Source organism: Eulemur rufifrons, chromosome 12 (genome assembly GCF_041146395.1).
Source record: "Eulemur rufifrons isolate Redbay chromosome 12, OSU_ERuf_1, whole genome shotgun sequence".
Taxonomy (NCBI): Eukaryota; Metazoa; Chordata; class Mammalia; order Primates; family Lemuridae; genus Eulemur; species Eulemur rufifrons.
This window is the reverse complement of record NC_090994.1, coordinates 12,804,266-12,827,956: the sequence shown is the minus strand read 5'-3', so window position 1 is coordinate 12,827,956 and position 23,691 is coordinate 12,804,266.

Sequence of the window (23,691 nt, the reverse complement as noted above, 5' to 3'; positions counted from 1 at the left end):
TGAATTCGAATTGCAAATGAAACTTCCCATTAAATGTATACAGTAAGCAGTTGAATATCTGAATTGAGCTCAAAAGAGAGGTCAGACAGAGACACAGATTTGCCCTTGCGGTGATTGAACTTACGAGAACGGGATGCGATTGCCCAGGGAGAGCACGCACATCAAGAGGTGACCTCAAATATTTAGGCGGTGAGTAGGTGAAGAGCTGTGAAAGAAGTTAGAAATAAGTTGCCAGAAAAGTAAGAAGACAGTCAGGAGAGGGGCATGCGAGTTTGAGCATTGCAATCTGTGTGGCAGGTGTGGCCTATTTCAGCACCAACGTGCAGTCACAGATAACATCCGCAGATTAATGCAGCCTGTCCTTAATTACACAGCCAATTCCTGCAAAATGGTCATTTGTTGGGATTTCAAGGATTATATGGTTTATTCACTTCTCTGAACCTTTTACTTTCTGAATACTGCTCAATAAAATATTTATGAATTAATTTAATATAGCACAGGGTTCTGTATACATGTATACGTAATGTATCAGTTGTCCCAAAGTCAGGTAAAGCTATAACCAGCGACAGGTTCAATTAATAAGAAAGTGATTAGAAAAAAAAAATAATTCAGGCACTGCTCAGGCACGATTTGTGAGGCCTGAGAGTTATATAACAGGAGACATGAAAATATGCTTGGTGGCCCGGATACAGTTGCCCTTAGTTTTGCAAACAATTTGATCATTTGTGATTCGTTTCTTAAGATTCAAAGTTACTTTTTCGAAAAGAAATTTGTAAAATGCAAATGTCATTGGAAGACTGAGGCGTGATTAGCCATTAATATTTTTAGTAGGGCAATTTAATCAGAATGGTTTCCAAATGGCAGCTGGCTGAGAAGTAGAGGTATATAGAACAGGAGAGTTAAGACGCGGGTGAAGGGAAATATGTGAGAATAGGATATTGCAGAGGTGCGTGTGTATTTGATGCGAGTCAGCTACGGGAGAAGAGTATGACGTGATCTAATCTGGGACAGTAGAAATGAAAAAATATGGAATGTGTGCTAAAAAGAGGAGGGAGGGGTGGATTCTAAAAATGAACTTCAGCTACTTTAGAATTTTGCCATGGGCACTCATCATTATTTCTGCATTTTCAATACTCATCCAAAACATTCATACATTATGCTCTTTTTCCCATAGAAGGCTATGATATAACATGTCAATTCAGGTCAGAAATGAAATATCCATGCAAGCAAACCGGCATGAAAATAAAATCAGAGAACACAAGATGGTGAATGACCTCTGAAAAACATATCGCAGGGTATCATCCAATGCCTAGGACTTGGGTTCATGGCAACTAAGTTGGTGGCAGTCTCAGAAGCAAAAATTCATGCATCTCTAAGTTCACTGCAAATGATTTATGTTCGTAATCCTGCAAGACACCTTCCAAAATGATGGATGTTTTGGTACACAATTTAACATAGTTTCTGGTCTACATGCTGTATAAGTAAAAGACTACTAATATTCAGTCCAGAATCCAGCAATTTCATGAAAAATTTAATATAACAATAAGAAAGCATTGCTTGCTACTAATTTTCAGTTAGTAAACATGTGAAAATAATAGATCTGTGTGGTAATAGTATCATAAAGTAACATCCTTTCTTACTCCATTACTTATTTTTCAACAGGATCAACCAAAACAGCCATTTGCAGATAAACTTTTTTTTGATCATATGCTCCCCAAAATTATATTTCTTCACTCATAGCTGATACTCTTTTTTTTTCTATCAGTAGTAAAATCAATAATAAATTGAAATTTGGATGAAAAATATAAACAATGCAAAATGTGAACACTGAATTGAGACATGAATCTTGAGTGATCCCATTTTTAAATGCTCAGAAAAATAAAATTCTTTTTTCATAACAAGATAGTATACAGATAACTTCTTTCTCCAAAAACTAAAGGCAGAGAGAGCTTTTGAAAAACAAGGATGAGTCAACAGTGTAAATTCTGCATAAGAAAATCTATGTCGTTCTGCCAGCCTTTCCTAGAGAAAGTAATAGAAAGAGCTAGTAAGGAACAAGCCTGAGGCACCTTTACATACATTTCTTTTTCTTATGTCACAATATCACAATGCAGCCTGAATGACCGAGGAGCCAATACTTCTAGATAAAAAAACTTCCTGAGTTAATTTCAGTAAATAACATGTAAAAGTAATACTCTAATATTTGTATTTTATACAAGTGAAAGATGACAATTTTGAAATATGCTCAACCTGAGTGATAATTATTACTTATATCCGTAACCTCTTTTTTGAGGATATGACTGGAGAACCTAGCGCCCGAGAATAAACATAACCTCATAATATATAAAGGAACCCTTCCCACAACTGGGAATTAAAAACATCCTTTAAGCTTATTAAGACAGTGAGGATACTAAATGAATCAGATAGTCATAGAATTTTGAGGAGGGAGAAAATTTAATAGTGTATAAATACAATTCTTCAAATTTTCCAGCTAACTAAGTGTATTTTAGATAAGAAATTTAAAATTCTAATTCCTTCTCAAACCTATCAAATCATTTTAATATGGGCTTTGTATTTTATTAAAGCATTCAAGCAAGCAAAGAGGGCTGACATCTCCAACATTTTCTTCATTTAATGAATTGAGTTTATTATAGTTTATTGATGCATAGTAAATGTACATATTTTTGGAGTACAAGTGATAATTTGATATATTCATATAATGTGTAAAGAGTAAATCAGGGTAATTGAGATAACTATCACCTTAAGTATTTATCTTTTCTTTATGCTAGGAACATTCAAATTATTCTTTTCTGGCTGTTTTGAAGTGTACAACAGATTATTGTTAACTGTAGTCACCCTACTGATCTATTGATCTGTCTGTCTTATTTCTTCTATCTTACTGTACATTTGTACCTAACTAGTTAACTTCTCTTCATCTTCTCTTCCCTCTACCCTTCCCAGCCTCTGGTAACCATCATTCTACTGTCTACCATCATGAGATCTACTTTTTTAGCTCCTACATATGAGTGAGAACATGCAAGATTTGCCTTTCTGTGCTTGGCTTATTTCTTGCAACATAATGTCCTCCAGTTCCATCCATGTTGCTGCAAATGACAGGATTTCATTCTTTTTTATGACCGAATAATATTCCAGTGTGTGTGTGTGTGTGTATATATATATATATATATATACACATATATATATCTCACATTTTCTTTAACCTGTCATCGATTGATGGACACTTGGGTTGATTCTATATCTTGGCTATTGTGACTAGTGCTGCAATAAACATGGTGGTGCAGGTATCTCTTCCACACATTGACATCCTTTCTTGGCTGTATACCCAGTAGTGGAACTGCTATTAATAGATCATATGGTAATTCTATTTTTACTTTTTTGAGGAACCTCCACAGTTTTCCATAGTGCCTGTACTAATTTACATTCCCACCAGTGCTACAACATTTTCTTTTTCAAACTGAGTCTCTTTTGACATACTACGTACTATTGTCACTAATGCTGATTCTATTATATCCTCTCAAAAAATGAAAATTTTTAAGGTTTACTAGTCACAGAGTCTGTTTTTCATGGCACTCACACCAGTTTCCAGGGAAAACAAACTTACATTCATTATTTTGCCTTAATATGGACACAGTCAATGTTATACTATTGATATAAGTCAGATATTGCCTCTGCCAGGCTATTTTGAAAAAAAATGTCTTTTGGTTATAAATTTGAAGCATCATAAGAAAAATATGAGGACATCTATGGTTATGACTTTGCATGTAGTCTATAATAGTAATATAAAATCCCTGTTGTTCCTTAGTTCTTGAAAATTTTTATACAAACGGGTGTTTCATTTTAAGATAATTTAAATAGTACTTGATTCTATGGGAGTGATGTCTACAGGATATTAGAGGGTGGCTAGAAAGTTGTGTGAGCATGTTTATGTAAATGTCTCACAAAAGGTAAGGTAGGGATTTTGTCAACAATGTGCCAAGGCCAACGCTGAACTTGGCTTAGCCAAACATTCACAAAAGCTTCACCTTTTGTCAAATAGCCATGCAGACCTTGGATGCTTAAAAAGAAACATATATTCAAAATATAATAAATTTAGTCCTTGAGGCTACTAGTTCACAAGTAAGGTGAAGTCAGCCTTTTTGTAACGTGGTCTTTGAGAATGAAAATAGGTGATAAAGGTGAACATTCAGTGAACAGTAGCAATGCCTGTTAAGTGCCTTGTACCTGTCAATGTCACCTTCCAGACTGATCTTTGGAAAAGTTGTCCATATCTCATTTTTAGACAGCCATTCTTGTCCTGTTCAACAACCAGTTCTTAGTAATTCCCTGAATGTCTTTTCGTACATTAGGTCTTTTTAAACCACTAGGATATGTTAACGTACTGTTGAACAGCACCCATTTCCAAACCCCACAAAGTCCAAGGACACAAACACATGCCTTACTGTCCCCTCTTTTGCAAATGGCATCAATATAAATTTCAGAGCTCATAAAGCTCAGTGAGCTTATTTTACTTTATTTCTTTTTAGTTTGAACAGTTTTTATGTGAATGAATTTTCCGACAACGTGTTTCATGAACTTACTTTTTGACAGCTTCAATAGGCTGCACAGGCATCATTCACCTGAAATGTACTCACGCCTACATTCCCTTTGCTTATTACAACTTTAAATAGCTCTTTTCCATTCTCCTGAGAATCATTTTTGCATTTGCCATGTAGTGCTCATTCCCAGCATGGAGATTTACCTTTGGAAATAAAATGTTGTGTTATATTTTCCAGGATTAGTTTGTGTAACTCTTGGTTTTGGTATAATTTCTAATGCACAGAAAGTTTGCAAGAATTTCATGAGAAATTCCCACATATCCTTTAACGAGATCGACCAATTTACATTTTGTCCAAATTGCTTTATCATTCTCTTAGTCTATGTGTAATTTTTGTTTTCTGAATTAACTGAACATAAATTGGAGGTGTTGTGCCTGTTTGCCCTGAAATAACTGTATGTTTCTTAAAAACAAGAACTTTCTTTCATGTAACCACACTACGGTTCTCAAAATCAGAAATTTGAGCATTGGTGCAACAACATCGAATTCACAGCCCATATTCAAATAATCATCAATTGCCTCATCAATGTCTTTGTAGCTATTTTCTCCCATGAAGGATGCAATTCCATGTCAGGTGTTTTGTGTATTTGTCATGTTGCTTTAATTTTCCTTCATCTTCAGCCTTTATTTTTCTTGACCTTGACATTTTTGAAGAGTCCAGGCCAGTTATTTTGTAGAATGTCCCTGAATTTGGGTTTGTTTGATGTTTCCTGATGATATTAATAAGATTCAGGTGATGCATTTTTAACAGAAAAGCCACAGAAGGTTTTATGTTCTTCTCAGCATGTATCATAAAAAAAAGTAGACACCAGTTTGTTCCAACCAGGATTGTTTTTTAAGATTCTTTTTCTATCTTTGTATGTTTAACAGAAAATGAACAGCCCAGATAGCCAAAAATGAAACTCAGTCAAATGCAATCTAGTTTCCTAGCCTCTTGAGGAAAAGAAAAAATAAAATATTGATCTCACAATATTAAAAGGAATATTTTTTTTTCAAATTCAGAAAGCTCTTTCTTCTTTTTCTTTTATATTTTGTTTTTATGCCTATATACTATTTTTTTCAACACATACTCATTGTCTATCTGCTAAGGTATAGCTATTTTTCCTGCCTTGCACCAAATTTCATGAAATTAAGTTTTTGCTACTCATGGCTTCATTTTCTGTTCCAAACAATCCTGTTCCCATGCACTATGATTTTATCAAAATGTCTTCAGTGAGGTCACGATTTCTTTTTAATTTCCAGTTCAAATGAACGTGTGTCAATCTTGTTGTTTCTAAGACTGCAACATTTTTACCCCATTTACCACTCTGGTGTAGAATCTCCCTAGATGTCTCCAGCTTCATTCCCTCCTGAGTCTCCTCGTACATTTCTGGTAACTCCTGTTCATTCTTTTCAGTTGGCCATCACTCTCCCAAACCACTGCTTGACTCTATTCTTCCTCCATTTCTCCCTGAGTAATCCCTTCACCTTTTCTCAGATTAGGATCTGCAGTTCTGACTTTCCCCTCGAAACCCAGACCTGTAAGCACAAGTGCCTTCTGGAAATTTCCACCTTGACATCATACAACTACCTCAAAGTCATCCCTACCCCTCACCTATAACCCTGTTTCACGTCCTGTAATTCCCATCCTGGCTAGTGGCATACAACCATTCACCTGATACTGAAGCACAAGAATCATTTCTCCATCTTCTCAAGACAACCACATTCTCCCAGCACCTGGGGCTATTATCTGCTGACAGCTCCCAACTGTGTCCCTCCCCAGGCATTGCCTTTAGCTGAAGAAAGCTCTTGCCTTCCAGGTTATGCCCCTTCTTTAGGAGCAGCTTATATCCACTGACTGGTCCTTGGGAGTTCCTCTGGCTGCTATTTAGAATATTGCAAGAGCACCCTCTCAAGGGAGTAGCTTTGGCCTCCACGCAGCTGCACCACTCTCAACTTCTCTCTGCTAAATCTTGCTGCCCTTATCTCTCTGGAGTGTTTCTAAGAGCACTCACCAATATATGGAAAAGGGTATCTCTCAGAATCTCTTTCCAAGGGAAGCCAATGTATGAGACAAGTGCCAATCTAGTGGACTTAGAGAATTTAATAATTTGGCAGAAAATTCTACCTAGAACAGTGTTTTGGGGAAAAGGAGGATTTTAGCATCTTGAGGATTGATTGATGACAAACTCTAGAGTAGCATCCTCACCCAAAAGCACTGAACTGAGGAAACCCCCACACTGCCCTGCTCCAGCCCATCAAAGCAAGCAGAACTTTTATATAGATCCCCAAAGCAGGGTTTGCTGGAGCAGTGAGGCTACACTGTGACCTCCACACTTGCTTACCCATATGTGAAGGCTCTGCTCCATCAGGTGCTGAGATAATTCAACACTTTAAGATTCATTTTGTGACTTCTAGATGTATCTCCCCATGTGTTTTTGAAATGTTACAATGGTTGGTAATATATTTAAGTACTGCAATATCATGCCTCATTCTAAGCAGATTTATAAAACTAAGAATAAACACAGCAAGTGACTTCAAGAAATGAAGAAAAATGAATTATTAAATGCATCAATTATTAACTGTAGTAAGAGTGGATTTCTGAACGTATGTTTACATTGACACAATTTTGTGAAGCAATTTTGAAAGGAAACAGAATTATTATTTCTATTTGCAGTGCTAAATTGTATCATACACAAATATATATTATACTTGGACATGATGAATTGCTAGAAAGTTAGCCATTCAATTTGAGTATTTAAAATATACCTGAGTACATAAGTTATTATCCTTTATGTTCCTTGCCTCTACAGAAGCTGTTTTTACTGAGGCTGAATAAAGTTTATACCAAATCTATTCATTAGGTATGATCTTTGTCATCTCTATGTATAGCACAACTAATTTTACACTTTCCTCTTTTCTAAAATCTGTAGTTCATATTAATAATATATTTAAAATAGCAAATATATTTTGAGTACTTTGTATATGTCAGGTATTGTACCAAGCACAAACCATGGGGCTAGAACTCAGAGTCAAGTATATAATCGGACCCTTAAATTGCCATGAAATCACTTTTCTGAAAACGTATGGATTTTGTTGGAACCCCAATGAATTAAAAGTGAGAAAATATTCAGCAAGGATTAAGTAGGTTCCTTACCAAATTAGGAAATTTTTGCAGGGTTATTCAAGTCAATAATAAGTAATTAGCTTTTGCTTTGAACAAGCTGCCAATTCTTGACGAGACTTGGAATCATATTTGTTTCATTTTTCCTTTGCCTAAGAAATACATTATTTGTAGCTTTTTATGGATATTTCTATTTGAATGGAAAATACATATATTTACATTACATAACAGTAAACACATTGTGTCTGGGTATGAAAATAGTTGGATAAGTTAAATCATTTTTGAGGTGGGAAATAGCTTATGGCCAAGTTTTCTTAGATCCTATGTGCCGTATTCTTTCAGCCACACTTAATGTGTGTTTCTGATTTCTGTTAAATGTATGTTTACTAAAAAGTTTTTCTCTTTAGACTGAATATTAAGCTGTGTTACTATCATGAAGTTAAAAATTTTAAGAAGTCTCTATATTTTCTATTAAAGTTAGTATTCAATGTCAATTTTCCAAGCATACAATAATATCTCAGTACCACAGATAGAAAATAAAGTATATGAAACATCCAGAAACATCTGCCAGTCTCTAGTGAATACTCTGCAATCAATCTGTGCTGTTATAAAATAAAAATAGAGGTCTTTGCTTAGAATTACTAGCACACAGTACCTCATTAACTAACCCAGCCAATCAATTAGAGTCACCGAAAGGAGCATGATAGGTCTTTGGGGAAATATAACCATTTTCCTCATTAAGTACTAACAAGCCAGTTCTCATACTTTCCTGATATCATTATGTTCCTTACATTTCCGCCCTGCCCATTAACTATAATCCCAATAATCACCCTTCTGCTTATAGCAGCCTGTCTTTTTAATTTACCTACTGTATCACTTTTGAACGTATTTCCCCGGTAGTTACAAATTTTCTTCCTTTGGCAAAGCTGTCAATCCAAAATAATCTTACTTTTCATTTATGCACCTGCTTGAATCTTTTAAGCAGTCTGGCAATAAAATACACAGTTCAAAATTCGAGCGAATATAAAATGAACACTGGAAATTGGTACAGTGTTGCGGTATATTAATAATGACAGGATATGTTCCAAAAAGGAAGCTCTTCATGGTATGAGGAGGCTAACTAACTAATCAGAGAGGAAGCCCCGTGAGTGGGCAGAGGGCAATCTGCTTACACATGTCACCATACTGATGCCCATGACAAGGCTAAAGAACTTTCTCTTGGGTCTTAACAATAGGATGTAAAAATTCTCTTTCAAGAGATCATTTACACAATTGCAGGAAGAATACACATCAGTTAAGTGACTCTTATCATGTAGAATATTTTTCTTAAGTTTGTGATGTTTTTGAAGTTATATTTAATAGAGACACGTTATTTATATTTTAGTCTATGACTCAAGTATGTAATATTGTATGTGAGCCCATAATCCTTGTTTTAATACAGGTTTTCTTGTTCCTCCTTAGTCTCTGCTCTTCTGTCAAACCTGTCTCATTTAAAGATCTGTGGTCAAATTCTGTAGGTAGTTAAGGGCATTATGGGTTGTCTTCAGAGTGCCTGAATTCTTTTGCCAAGGACAAAGCTCTTATATGTGAATTCTTTGGAATCACAGAAATTTGCCTAGCCTCTTTTGCAAAGAAAAGATTCAATCTGGAGCTGAGTCATTTTTGTTTCTATCATTCTCCTAATTTATATAAAACTTGCTCTTTCTGTGCTCCTATTCCCAAATGAAAAAGTACAAACATATTATTATTAGTGACATTAAATAGCAGTTGATAGCTTATATCGTGTTATTTTCAGTGCCCTTTGTTGGTCAGCCATTTGGAAAAGATGAATCATTTTGTTTCCCTTATTGTTTTTGGAGGACACATTTCAATATCCATATAGCCTATAGAAGGGCTATCCAGAATCAAGGAAACTCAGAAATGGTCACTTAGCCTAAATTATTTAAGTAGTTCCCATCACTTCCTGGATTTACTTTGGCTACAGACATCTTCTCCACATAAACCCAATAAATGATGGCCGCTGATACTGAATAATACATGGTAACTAAAAAGCAATAATATTCCCATGAGTGGTTGGCATGAATTTTAAATAGCTGGTAGATATCATTTAGCAAAATTTATTATTTAGCATATTTATGAGGTACATTTATCATATTCCATGTTTTTTGTTTTTATTTTATAAAAACATTTATTGATACATAATATTTATAAATATTCATGGGGTATGTGTAATATTTTGAAACATGCATATAATGTGTAATGATCAAATCAGGGTATTTAGGATATTCATGACCTTGAACATTTACTATTTCTTTTTCCTGGGAACATTTCAAACACTCTTCTAGCTATTTTGAAATATACAATATACTGTTATTACCTATAGTCAACCTCCTGTGTTACTCAACACTAGAATTTATTCCTTCTAACCATATGTTTGTACTTATTAACCAACCGTTCTTCACCTCTCAACCTGCCTCCCACACACTTATCCTTTTGAGCCTCTGGTGACCACCATTCACTCTGTATCTTTACGAGATCCACTTTCTTAGCTCCCAGATACGAATGAGAACATGTGATATTTGTCTTTTTGGGTTTGGCTTATTTCACTTAACATAATGTCCTCCAGTTCCATCTATACTGCAGCAAATGACAAAATTTCATTCTTTTTTAAGGCCGAATAGTATTCTGTGGTGTATATATACTACATTTTAGTTATCCACTCATCTGTTGATGGACACATGTTGATTCTGTATCTTGGCTATTGTGAACAGTGCTGAAATAAACATGGGGATGTAGGTATTCCTTTGATCTACTGATTTCCTTTCCTTTGGATAAATATCCAGTAGGGGGACAGCTAGATCCTATGGTAGTTCTATTTTTGGTTTTTTGAGGAATCTCCATACTATTTTCCATAATGGTTGTTTACATTCCCACCAATGGTATATAAGAGCTCCCTTTGCATCACCAGCATTTATTTTTTGTCTTTTTCATTCTAGCCATTCTAACTGGTATAAGATGGCATCTCCTTGTGGTTTTTAGTTTGCATTTCCCTGATGGTTAGTGATGTTGAGCACTTTTTCACATACCTATTGGCCATTTGTAGGTCTTCTTTTGATAAGTATCTATTCACATCCTTTGCCCACTCTTCAGTGAGATTATTTTATTCCTGTTGAGTTTTGTGAGTTACTTGTATTTTCTGCATATTAGTCCCTTGTCAAATGAATAGTTTGAAAATATGTTCTCCCATTCTGCAGGTTACCTCTTCACTCTTTTGTTTGATTTGCTGTGCAGAAGCTCTTTAGTTTAATAGTCCCATGCATATTTCTCTATTTTTGTTCTTATTGTTTGTGCTTTCTCGGTCTTAGCTATAAAATCTTTGCCCAGTCCAATGTTCTGAAGCATTTCCCCTATGTTTTCTTCCAGTAGTTTTATAGTTTCAGGTCTTATGTTTTAAGTCCTTAATCCATGTTGAGTTGATTTTTTTTTTCATACAGTGAGAGAAAGGGATCTAGGTTCAATCTTCTGCATATGGATATAAAGTTTCCCAGCACCATTTATTGAAGATGATGTCCTGCCCCCAATGTGTGCTCTTGATGCCTCTGTCAAGAAGTGGTTGGATGTAAACATGTGGATTTATTTCTATGTGTCTGCTTTTATACTAATATCACACTGTTTTTTTTACTATAGTTTAGTAGTATATTTTGAAGTCAGGTAGTATGATGTCCCCTGCATTATTTTTCTTCCCCCTCACTGCTGCTTTGGGTATTTGGTGTCTTAAGTGATTCCATACTAGAATCTTACTTGAAGTTCAAGATTTACCTATGGCATATTGCACCTTCTAATGAAAAGCCAAGTCTTCTATACCACACAGCCTTTATTTTCTTAAACCTTGATTTAGCTATTTATACTTGGCCACTGCTGTTCAGTATTAGACAAGAACATTTCCTTTGAATTTTGATGGCAATATGCATATATTATGTAGTTTTTTGTACCATTTCTCTCCTTTCTTTTTCTGTACTCTTAAGCTCAGTTTCCTCCCCACTTATAGGACTGTAGACTTTTGAATGGGGAGGGGCCTTCCCTGCTTTTCCCATAGTAGGTACTTTATAAATATTTGGTTAATGGAATTACATTTCTGAGAGTTATTTGTCTAGGGATCAAGATTTAGTTGCCTATGTTTTTAATTCTTTACCCCTCTTCAGCATTCATGCCAACTGTTGACTTTAATCATATGGAGAGTTAAGTCTCATAGTGGTTTTGTTTACTTTTAAGCACTATTTCTTGACTCTGATCAATGAGGTGAAAAGCAATTTACATTTGATGTGTGGCTCCCTTATCTTAACCAGAATGACAGCTGCCTGAGTGATAACTTGTTAAATGGAAACTATGTAGTTACCCCTTGCTTTCAACAATATGCTTTGTCTTAACACAATCAGATGTAAATACAGGCCTGTAATTACTTTCTGTTATGCTTCTCTGCATTTATGGTGCTAAGTATATACAGATATTTCAACAAATTACTGCATAGTTATTCCACTTCCAATTTGGTGAAGGAAAAGCAACTTTTAGGGATTCAGGGCTTAATAGGATTCTTCTGCAAATAAAAGGAGATCATCAGAATGTTTAGCTATTGTACGCCCATCATTAATTCATTTAAGATCAAATGAAATTTGATCATTAAATGTCTGACAAACCATGGAAATTCAGTTCAGTAATGATTCTATGTCTAATGAAGACATTTAATTACTTTATTATGAAAAGCATCTGTTACGTTTAAAAACTTGAAATGGTATTTTTAAAGCAAAGCAAAATTTGATGCTTAATAAATCATTAAATGTTTTATTACGATTCGTCAATGTGTTATTCTCCTTCAGGTCTTCAAAGTCAACATCATATGACTCTAGTGTAGGATTAAATATATCGTTAATCAAAAGCCAGATGGGAAGACTTTTATCCAGAGACTTAGCAGGTTAGGTGGTATTTTCCATTATACAGAGAATTTAGAATTCCTGTTATACCCTAAGGAAGTATTTTTGAAGCACAAAGGCAAAGGCTACTCAAGTGGTGTATTACTTATTATATAATTTTGATTATATGAAAAAATCTAAAACCCCTCTTGATCTGGTTTATCTCTTACTGTATCTAGTGTCAGCAGCCTCATACCTTCTGGCCAGAAAAGATATTCTATAAGTTAAAGATTGTAATGACAAAAGATATGGAATTAATAGGAAATAACACTTTTGGAACTTTGTTTAAGTCTTCCTGGCATTTCATATGTGGAATATCTTATCCAGAACGGAAGGAATTTTATAGAATCACAACCTGGTATATCCTTTCATTCATTGGTTTACAAACAGATTCATCTCTTGTAGGAACTTTTAGGGATAGTCACTTTAATTGTCTTTTTACAAGTATATGTTTACATTTTCTACATTTTAGTACTTAAAAGATATTTTCTCTGGAAAGATTTTTTAGCTGTTTGGTATAAAGACATTGACCATATTGGATGATGATACTAGAAATAGGTTAAGAAGGCAGAATGAGAAAGGGTTTCCTTTCACATATATAAAGCATACACAACATTTCAGCTTTTAAAAATAATTGCCCAAGGCTTAAAATAGTTATCAGATCTGAGTTTGAGAGGCAATCATCTGTGTCAAAAAATAAGACTAGAGAAAGTAAACCTTATTCTTGTGTTTAACTGCATTTTAGCCTGCAGGTGGGTAAGCCTTGAGAATGCAACCTGCACCGAAAAGATTCCATTTGCCTGCCTACTCTGATGTATCAACTTGGTGTAACTTTGCCTCTGATAGTCATAAATTTGTTTTTCTTTATGAACACAATTTATAAACTTGATGACAAACAAGGCATTCTTTTTTATGCCCACTTCACTATTATTACATAAAAATTATATATAATAACTTTGTGCCAGAATTAGAAAGGTTATGATTTATCTCTGCAGCACAGAGCTTGGAGTAATTGTTTCATATTGCAAAGAAAGTATAACCTTTTGTTATTTCTGTAGTCATAGAATACTTTTAGTTTTCTGCTTATATTGTTATGATTTCTGATTTATAGCTAACAAAAATCCATTTTGTTGATATGGATATATTTAACTGTTTTGTAACTTACATGTTGGCAGTTATATCTTACAGAAGTGTTATTTACGTGCACTTATACTGAGTAATATAGGAAGCTCTATTGTGCTAATTCCAAGGATACCCTTCGTGAAGTCCTTATGAAGGTAGGACCTATGTCTTTTACCGTAGCTTCCCCTCACGATGCCAACTACTGTGCTAGCTTATTAACTTGTATCTGTTGAATAAATAATGATAATTATTTATTTTTATATATATAATATATATAAATAATGATAGTTTTTATTTATAATATTTAAAGGACAGCCTTTTATTTAAATATTATAAATAAAAACTACCATGAAAAGAATCAGCTCCTTAAGATTTTGGTGACATGAATAATTTGCTGATTTTGGGACTGTGTTAACAGTGAATAGGAGGGTATACAAATGATAACATTATTGCTAGGACATATCTGTTACATAGTTCCATAAAATGCTATTTTAACCAATGTAATGCTCTTTATATGTAATAGTACATTTAATCTTCATTATGACACCACGATATACTCTTTTTATCCTCATTTTAAGGATGAGGAAATTGAAGTTCAGAGAGGTTAAGACACTTGGCCAAGAACACAGCTAGTTAGTGGCAAAGCCGGGATTCAAACTCAAAGCAGTTGGCTCAGGAATCCGTGTTCTTAAAAGTGCCCTATTCTGTCTCCATAAAATGGTCTTGCTTTAATAATGTGAATGATAATGATACCTTGTCTGTGAATGGCATTGTGCTTTTCAGTTTACAAAACTACATTAAATTGGAAATTTAAATTAACATAATTTTAGTGTACTACATTCAGTAGCTTAGAGATTCATTTACTTGACAATCTTAAGTTGGCAGAAAAGAAGTTTATATATTGGAAATTCAACTATTATTGAGGGACTTTTATATGTTTTTAGATTGTAACAATTCAGTTCATTTTATTCTCCATAATTCAAATAGGTGACACTATAGGACAGGGGTCAGCAAGATTTTTTGGATATGTGGTTTTGTCGCCTACACATGGCCTCTGTCACATATTGTTTGTTTTTACAACCCTTAAAAAATGTAAAAATTACGCTTTAGCTCACAGATCTTATTCAAAAGAGGCTGCATGGACCAGTGTGCCCAAGTCATATATACAACATAAATTTGGAGATTCAAGCAAGAAATACTTTACCCACAAAAGCAATTAAAATAGTGGGCACTGAGATTGCACACAGTGTTAATACATTCCCATTTTTTAAAAACTGTGTTCTACTTTTGTCTCTTTTGGAAAGATTCTGGCTTTTTATCCAAGTGTGGTTGAAAAATTCTACATGATCAAAATCCCAGCAAGGCATTTTGTAGAAGAGCTTATTCTAAAATTTATATGGAAATAAAGAGGTCATAGAATAGCTAAAATTATTTTTGCAGAGAAAAACTGTATCTTGAGAATGAAGAAAAAAATGAGAGGAATCACTCTACCTGATATTAAGGCTTACAATGTAACTATAGTAATCAAGACAATACAGTATCGGCAGAGGGACAGATTAGAGCTCAGTGGAACTGAACAGATAAATCCACACAGATACACTCAATTGATTTTTTCCCCACAAATGTGCAAAAGCAATTTAATGGAGGAATAATAGCCTTTGCAACAAATAGTGCTATAGCAATTAAACATCTAAGGCAAAAACAAACAAAAAAATAAACCTCAACCTAAGCCTCACATTATATACAAAAATTAATTCAAATCGATTATGCAGTTAAATGTTAAGCGTACAGCTCTAAACCTTAGGAAAGGAATAGGGAAGAGACTTCCGGTCTAGTCAAAGAGTTCTAACACCCGACACCAAAAGCGTGACTCTTTTGCAGGGAAAATTGATAAATGGGATCTCATCAAAATTAAAAACTTTTACTCTGTGAAAGACAGACACTGTTAAGAGGATGAAAGGACAAGTTACAGATTGGGTGAGAATATTTGCAAAGCATGTACCTGACAAAGGACTAGTATTTAGACATAAAGAACTCTCAAAACTCAACAGTTGAAAAAATAACCCAACTACAAATTGGGTAAAAGACATGAGGAAACATCTCATTGAAGAGAATATACAGACGGCACATAAGCAAATGAAAAAGTGTTCAACATCATCAACCATTAGGGAAATGCAAATTGAGATGACAATGAGATACCTCTCGTTGTTGAGTACCGATCAGAATGCCTAAAATTTAAAAAAAAGAAGTGATAACATCAAGTGCTGATAGGGATACAGAGAAATCGGATCACTTATATTAATACATGGCTGGTGGGAATGTAAAATGGCACAGCCACTTTGGAAAACAGTTTGACAGTTTCTTATACAACTAAACATGCAAGTACTATATGACCCAACTATTGCACACTTGGGCATTTATCTAAAAGAAATGAAAAGAGTGTTCACATTAAAAAAAAAAAAACACATCTACACAAATGTCTATAGCACCTTTGTTTGTAATCTACACAAAGTAGAAACAACCCAGGTATCTTTCATTGGGTATATGGCTAAACTCTGGTGCATCCATACCATGGAACGCTACTGAGTGAAAAGGAACAAAGTTTTGATAAATGCAACAACTTGGATGAATCTCAAGTAAATTATACAGAGCAAAAAAAGCCAATACCAAAAAGTTACATAGTGTATGATTCTACTTGTATAGCCATCTTGCAATGATAAAGCTATAGAAATGGAGAATAGGTCGTAGCTGCCAGGCAGCACTGAGGGAGAGAATGTGGCTATGCAAGAGCAGCAGAAGCAGGAGGGATCCCCATGGTGATGAAAACTGTTCTGTAGCTTCAGTGTATCAATGTCAATGTCCTGGTTGTGATATCGTACCATATTGCTGCAAGATATTTTCATTGGAGCAACAGGGTAAAGGGTACATTTGATCTTTCTGTATTAGTTTTTAAAATGCATATAAATCTATAATAATCTTAAAATAATAATTATATGAAATGTAAGATGAATACAGGGGAAAGCCCAATAATGACATTCAAGAGAGTCTTAATGTTTAGAGAAATTCTCGCTCTATTTGGACTCTTAGTCCATTTCATGTTGCAGTAACAGAATACCTACAGTTGGGTATTTTTATAAAAAAAAAAAAAGAGGTTTCTGTGGCTCATGAGTCTTGTGACTGGAAAGTCCAAGAGCATGGTGGTAGTGTCTGTTTGGCTTCTGGTGAAGGCTTTTGTGCTGTATAACACAGCAGAAGGTCAAAGGGGAAGCAGACACATGACAACAGGGACCAAACAGGAGGAGGAAACTCACTTTATCATAACCTGTTCTCATGGGAACCAATCCATTCTTAGGAGAATGAGAACTCATTCATTACTGTGAGAGGACATTAATCTATTCATGAGGGGTCTGCCCTGAGCACCCAACACCTCCCACTAAGCCCCACTTCCCAACACTGCTACACTGGCAATTAAACTTCAACATAGATTTTGGTGGGGACAAACCACATCCAAACCACAGCAGGCCCTAATTTAATCATCTGGCTCTTAGAGGTGAAGAAGATTTTTATTTTAAAGAATACAAAGGCTCATAAAAATCATAATTCTTGAATGGGATGGTGCTATGGCTTGAATGTTTATCCTCCCCTAAATTCATGTTGAAATTTAATCCCTCAAGTAACAGCATTAAGAGGTGGAGACTTAAGGAGATGATTGGGTCATGAAAGCTCTACCCTCATGTATGGATTAATCTGTTCATGGGTTCATGTATTAGTGGATTAGTGGACTGTCATGGGAGTGGGTTGGTTATCATGAGAGTGGGTCTACTGTAATAGCCAGTTTGGTTCTCAGTGCACCCCTCACCATGTGATGCCCTGCACTGCCTCAGGACTCTGCAGAGAGTCCTCAGCAGATGTGGGCACCTTGACCTCGGACTTCCCAGGCTCCGGAACTGTAAGAAATACATTTCTCTCATTATAAATTACTCCATCTGAGATATTCTGTTACAGTAACAGAAAATGGACTAAGACTAATGGGCAAAAACTCTCAATGGAAGTGCTTGCTGTATTTCCTTGGGTGTTTTCAATATTTAATACGGTTTATTTATCAAATATTTCAAACCTTACAAATTGTCCCATATACCTCAGATGGCATAAGTTTATGTGTAATTGTAAGAAAAAGTAAAGCAGTGTGCAAAGAAAGAGTAAATTTAGATAAAGCGTATCGTATATACCTATATTCTGTGAATAAATTTGGAATTAGGCAAGACATTAATCAATGTATACATGCAATATCCCCAAGGAACTCTCTCAACTATTTACTCATTTGCAAAAGCAATGGACCATGAATTGCTTTAGGTTTATATGGTTTTTTATTCTTAGCAAAATCACACTGTTAGAGAAAACGTAGGATAAGGTTTCACAAATTCCAATATTAATGTATCTCCTCTTGTGGATTATTACTCTTTCAAGTTAAGCACATAGAATTTTTTTATGGAAAACCTAGTGTTTTGGGCCTTTGGATACTTCTCTTGTCCCCATGAAGGAAGATTTGATTTTGATAAGATTATCTGTGCTATCTTAGGTGTCAAATTCTCATGACTGGGGTATGGGGTAGTTAGTGAAGAGGACCTGGGCAATCAAGGACCAATTCTATCAATTCTAGAATGTATATGCAAGGATCATGGAAAAAGAGAACACAATTGCTCTGTCATCTTAATGAAGGCTGACTTTTCAGGCAGTACACGCCTGCCTGGTGTATGGTGGCATGACTCTGATTGGTTGGTACGCACACCTTATTAGGTCTTAGGAATTTTGAACATTATCCCCAGTTCTAAAGCTCTGACAGTCCAGATATTTTACTTCTGCCTCCTTCTTTTTCTGTTAACCCTTTCAATCTTATGTTATGCAATAACTGGAGGGCAATGTAGTACAGAGCTTCCCCGAGGTAGAGTGATTCTCAAATATTAGTGTGTGTTAGAATCACTTGGGAAGCCTGTTTAAATGCAGATTGCTGGGACCCACCCCTAGTTTCTGATTCACTTGGTCTAGAATGGGGCCCAGTAATTTGCATTTCTAACCACATTCCAGGTGATGCATAGTGGTTTGCTAGATAGCACACGGGTGCTGGGTGTTGACCTCCTCAACTTTGGCTGCTGCAATACTTAGACTTGATAACTTCGGCTTGCTAACATGCTTGTCTAATCACCCCATTGTGCCATGCCAATACCGTCACTTTCTATTTGTGCCATTAGGTGCAAAGGCTGGTAAATGCTGATTCCATGGATTTCTGGATAAGGAGTAGCCAATAAAAAAAGGACTTGCATTACTGAAAAATTAAAGGTAAAACTTCAAGTTTTAATCATCAAGTTAATAAGTTTACTATATAGAAGAGGGCAGAGGAATTGCGCATATGAGGCAAATATATCTAGTCCTAAAAACTTAATTCTGATAGCAAGAAGACTAAAGAAAGGAACAAAAATAATACAGGGTTCATAATGAACTTCAGGGTTCAGATGTGTATGTTGGGATGCTGGTGGGAGGGTGGTACAAAGAGGGCGGGAGGTGCACAAGGCAAGTTTCAAGGTGACAGCTTGAGTGTACATATCTGCATTCCAGCCCTCCTATATAATTTTATCTCCCTTCCTCCCAGAACTAAGAGGATTATGGGATAATTATTCATATGTAGATTGATATGTCAGTACCTATTAAGGTATACAATTGCCATCAATATTTTGAGACTGGCACTGTGGTAAGGTAGGTGCACTAGCAAAGAATGAGTTATATAAATCCTTGAATTTCTGAAGCAGAAAAACTGGCAGTTGCATGTTGCATCATGTGATCTGTTTCCTAGTCATGCTCAACTGTAAAGACATCTACTGTCCGATCTCCTAAAGGACCAAAAACAATCAAATAGAAAACCTTCTCTTGCAGAGTGCCAATCCACAGAACACATGGCGATAGCAGTGATCCTAACTTGCTTGGTCATAGGTGATGAATCCAGGGACAGGTAATTGACAAAATTTGGGCCCATTAGAATCCTTCCCAGGAATTTGCACAACAAAACAAAGAAGGAGTTAATGTGGTCGTGGGACATTCAGAAGGGAGGCTTGTGGATTGTTGGAACCCATGCTGTCCTCTGTGTGAGGAAGCCAGTTGTCAATAAAGTTAAGAAAGCAGAAGAAAGCAAAAGAAATGAGCAGAGATAACAGTCTGAGCAAGTCTTGGCAATGATGGAGATAATTTCCCAGTTATTTTGGGGGAAAACCTCCTCCTTTACTCCCCATTGTATCCTTATAAATGTGGAGCTATTAGTGATGGCATGAATTATTCTAGCTTGTCACTTCTCGGGACATGAGAGTCTTTTTATTTCCAGGAGGGGATATCTATCAATCGTCCAATTTATCATCTATCTGCATATCAGGTCTCATATTAAAAACTGTACTAATTTGTTTTCTGCCTCTAAACATAACTTATATAGTAAAATTCATTCCTCATTTATTATATATGACCTTATAAACATTATCTGTATTAATTTTGAAAGCTATTTTTCCCACATCCTATCCATTTAGAGGAATATATTGTTTCTCAGTCACTAAGGTATTTTTATTGTCCTACATGAGAGACAGTTTAAATCAATATGCAAAACCTGCTGCCTTTATTTAAATAATAACTTCTTTTCTATGGAGTATATTCAGAATAAAATAGGCTAGGTAGCAATACTATGGAATTCCTTCCTATTCATAATTATTTCTCATCTCCTTGGAATAGTTTGTACTCAGTTGATGGTCAAAACTTAAGTTTCCTATTTAGAGCCATACTTCATGGTGGACATGCTTTATTTATTTTATTGGCAATCCTCTATGTGCTATATACACTCACACTAATGTTTCTCCTTCTTAATATATAATTTAAATGAAATCATGCAATTTTTCTCATGAAAGTCTTGGGTTGTTTCGGTTTTTCAGAAAATTTCTTCTCCAGCTATCAGTTGTGTCAAGGATACATTCAAGCAGCATATTATTAGAGAAACTACTCTGTGTCTTGCAAGTGATCTCTCATCTGGATGTCTTCATTGGATGACACAGCACGATGATATATTACTGGAATGTCAGATACCAGAGCAAGCATTCTGAAGGTGGTACATAAACTGGTGCATTTTAAAAAATCACCGACATGTTTTTCTTCAAATTTCAGGTTGATTTAGGAGGTGAAAAGATGCATTTGATATAGAAGTTTCAAAGACTTTGAGTCTTATCAGATTTTCGGGTATACAGGAGAAATAACTGAGCAGTGAATCAAAAACATTTTTTTGCCAAGACTCTAGTTTCAGTATTACTTAAAAAGTTCAATTTCCTCTGAGATCTGATCTATAAATACCTACACAATTTTTAAATTTCCCTAAATTGTCAATTCTTCTGGAGCTAAAAGATACTCATAGTTATTTTATCTTTTATAAGCTGTTTCTGATTACGAAGGGAATATACACTATAGTAATAAGTACATAAAAGTCCAAAGAAAATAATTTCTCTTTACACAAGAAATAAAAATTAATATTTTGATGTATTACTTTCAATCTTTTGTCTCTGAATATTTTTCCCACAGTTGAAATCACAGTATATATAAACATTTTATTTGAGACCTTTCCACTTAATATTTTAATACCAGCATAATCTCTGGTACAGTTTTATAAACCTTCTAATGGCTGTATAATTTCCCATGTTATGAATAAATCTAAATTTATATTACTATTTATCTATTGCTAGCCATATATGTTGCTTCCAATATTTTTAGAAACATAAATAGCATTTTAATAAATATTTTGGCATAATGAACCTCTTTTCTGGGTTATTTCCTTTGTATATATGTTTAGAAGTATTAACAACAGTGTCAATGATTATGAGTATTTTCACTCATAATGCTGCAAAATTACTTTCAATATTGCTCAAAGGCCAAAAGAAAAGGTGGTTAATTTCAGTGTAATAAGGGCTCAGTGTCATTAGACATAATTAACCAGGATAATTTGATAGAGAGAAATGGAGCCCAGGTTCCATAATATTATTTTAGAGTTACCACAAGGGACTTCTCTCTTTACGTATTATTCAATTTCATTCATTTTCTGAAATTCTAGTAAAAGAATACAAAATTAGATATTTGTATTAGAAATAAAGCACCCAGTACAAATTCTACATAAAGGGTAGTATGATTTTCACTAATGCAGCATTGCTTAAAAAGTGTTTTTATAGCATTAGTTACTGTGCTACCTATCTGTGCCAGTTTGAGCCAATCAGCCATCTCTAATAGTCACCATGCAAAGCTTATATGCTGACTATAGAAATACTTGTTCAACAAGATAACATGGGAGAAAAGAGGAGTATAGTCTGCCCTTCTTTGATCAGAGCAAGAATAGAACTCACAGTATGAGGTGAGGCAAGGAAGGGATTATTTATCATTTGATTAACTGTGCCATACCAGTAAAGCTGAAGCTACTGAAACCATTTCCTATTTCACATGCATTCATCATATGCCCTCCTACAGTTAGCCGACTGACAAATGTCATACATTATTTGATGACAGCCCAAAATTTCCTAAACAAAATTTAGCAAGATTTAATAATCAGCATAGATTCTTTAATAATCAACTATCATTCTTTGAATGGTAAGTGATGGTTTGAAGGGCTGAAGGGACACAATGTTAGCCTATTTGTTTTTTTTAACTAGTCTTTTTACTCCCCTTCTACTCATTTTAATGTCCTGAAATTTGAAATCACTACTTGATTAGACACAAAAAAATTAGTGTCAGTCTATTTTATCTACAGAGGACTTTGATTAGATTACATATCATGTTTTTAACATATAAAACAACTCTTTTGGATGGCAACACTTTCTATAGCCATCGTAGTTTTCAACAACTCTTTATTATTTTATTCTCATTTTACATTTAGGAAAAGAGATGTTCAGGGAGGTGGTCTACTTTGCTCGATGTCATTAATTTAGAATGAGTAGATCTGGTTTAGCAAACCCATGTCTTACTGGTTTTAGTTTTTGGTCTTTTCAATTCACTAACCTGGTGACTGACTCCTGGCTCTCAGCTATTGACTTCTTAAAAATTTGAGTAAGTTGAAATTTTGAAAAATGCTAAATAGATATGGGTAGAGGAGAAGTTGGCAAAAATAAAGGAAGAAAATGAAGGTCTATAAAAAAATAAAGGTTGATGTCAGGACTTTGTAGTATATTATATTTCTTGTTTATAGTCAGCATCTTTTCAGATTGATGATTATGATATCTTTTGATTCTAATCGCTTGGTGCCTGTTAATTTTTTCCTAATATTTTTAGGAACCTAGAGAAAGGAGATGCAGAAGTCCAACTTCTGGTTTAATTGGGAGAATAAAACATTGTTGTTGTTTTTTTCTGAATTTACCTTTTTTCTGCCAGTACTGAAATAAATTTTAAAAATCACAAAGGCAACGTGCCACATGGTATCTGCCAATACATTACCTGAATACAATACAATGATCTCAGGATTTATATTCCTGACATTATATTTAGATACATTAAACACATTCAGTTATTCTTGGATTTTGTTGTATTGATCTGTCTGCCTGATGCTAATTGCCATCCTCATCAACAACTTCAATGGCAAACCCAGAGCTCATGGAGCACACAGACTGAGCCTGTGTCCTGGGCAGAGTTACATATTGCCAATTACTAATCAGCACCTATGGATTCATAAGGAACTTCTGTCTCCGAGGCTGTCAGTCCATGAACTTTCATGAACACTAAAATTTATTCAGTTAAAAAGACAAAACAGAGTAAGAGAATGAGAAGAAAGTCTGAAAAGTCAATTAACTTGTCAGTTTAATCACAGATACTCAGGACAAATGCTCCAT